The sequence below is a fragment of the Teleopsis dalmanni genome, chromosome 2 (assembly GCF_002237135.1).
Source record: "Teleopsis dalmanni isolate 2A chromosome 2, ASM223713v2, whole genome shotgun sequence".
NCBI classification, from domain to species: domain Eukaryota; kingdom Metazoa; phylum Arthropoda; class Insecta; order Diptera; family Diopsidae; genus Teleopsis; species Teleopsis dalmanni.
In genome coordinates this window covers 163364075-163365891 of record NC_051847.1, presented here as the reverse complement: position 1 = coordinate 163365891, position 1817 = coordinate 163364075, and positions in this window count along the sequence as shown.

Sequence of the window (1817 nt, the reverse complement as noted above, 5' to 3'; positions counted from 1 at the left end):
TATGTAAGATAAATACCTAGTTAAAATATTATACAGGCACAACCAATAACAATAATTATGTTAATTCAAACTAGTAAGAATCAACTATAGCAGAAGTTTTAAAGAAAGCAATTCTTGAAAGATTTACCCTTATATTGTTCAGAATATAACTCAATATATATATATATATCACGTCACTACATATTTTAAGAATTTGAGTGACATATCCACTTTAGTTTCATAGACGAGTATCAGTTAAAAACGCCATTATGTCCTTTGAAGCGGTGTTGCTAATTCTGTTATAAGTAAATAGGCAGTCAATAAGTACTGAAGTTTCAGTCTGGCGAGAGTATCACAGTGACACAGAATGTGTTCTGCTGTTTCCTCTTCTTCGTAACAAAGTTTGCAGCTATCGTAACTATCGTATATTAGGTCTAAATATAATTTATAAATTTTATCGCTCGTCCAATAATATTTCATTAGTTATAAAATGTATATAATTATTTCATAAAAATGTCATTGAAATCGGTAGAGTTTACATGCATTTTAGTGCAGCTATCTAGATAAATATACACTAAAGTTTAAACGAGAACACAATGTATTCTTCTTTTAATTAAATACATTATCATTAAATACGGGTGTACTATTCAACCACATTAAAAACTTTACGATAATAATTAAATTTTATTGTTTTTATATTATTTAATATAAATTTAAAACATTACAAGTTATACATTATTAATACAAATCGTAATACTTGTATATATGTGTAGTGTTTTTATATCTAAATCTTTTCCTCACATAAATAAATAAATAATAAATTATAAATCAATATATGTATACATATAAATTTATATTTTACACCACAAAGTTTTAACATATTTGTCGTTTTTACTATATTTCATTCTTTAATAGCAATTAGATCTTTAATATAATATATGTTTGTCTCACATGGCGTATACGTGATATATTTGATCTATTGATTTTGATACATATTATCAATCTAAATAATTTTCTTAATAATAAAAAAATGTATAGTTTAGTCATTATTTCTATAAAGACCATTTTTAGTGAAACGAATAGCTTGTTTTTGTTTAATATTGCATCATAGTTTTTTATTACCTCATAGGTTAGCTTAGATTAAAATAATGATTCTAAGGGTCCACTTATGACCCATATTCGCTTACTGTGTTACTCAAAAGCTTTAAAACATTTCGAACGTTTATTAAAATTAAAAATGCTGTTTAGAGATAGATTTTACAGGCCATTAAGATCTTCGAAAAAGTTAATCCCTCGCATGTTTAAGCTCCGAGGAAGCTTAACTTTCATGATATTATACAATGTATTTGCTTATAGAAAAAGAAGTTTAGTTCCTATTAAATATTTATATTATATACTATGAGCTTAATTGTGAGTTATGACTTAATGATTCTTGCTTTGGAAGCGCTTCATTTGAACGGGACTATAAAAATCTGACAATCATCATTATCCTCGTCTTTGTTTAAAGTACAACAAAACGGTTATTAGGCAATCTTTCCATCGACGCTTGAATTCTGTTAATTATAATTGATATATGAAATTTTATGGAATAAAGTGTTAATACTAGATAATATTATTATTACTACTATAGATATGTCTAGTAAATAAAGTTAGCAAAATGACTTCTTAAAAATCTTTTGTATTTTACACAGTACATTTATGTGTAATGAACGATTTCTATATTGTCAAATATATATCTTTTACTTTTAAAATGCGATGCTTATGGAATAATAAATTAAAATAATGAAGACGTAAAAAGCACCACAAAAATATTTGAGTTTTCAGAAAAAGGTGTGGCA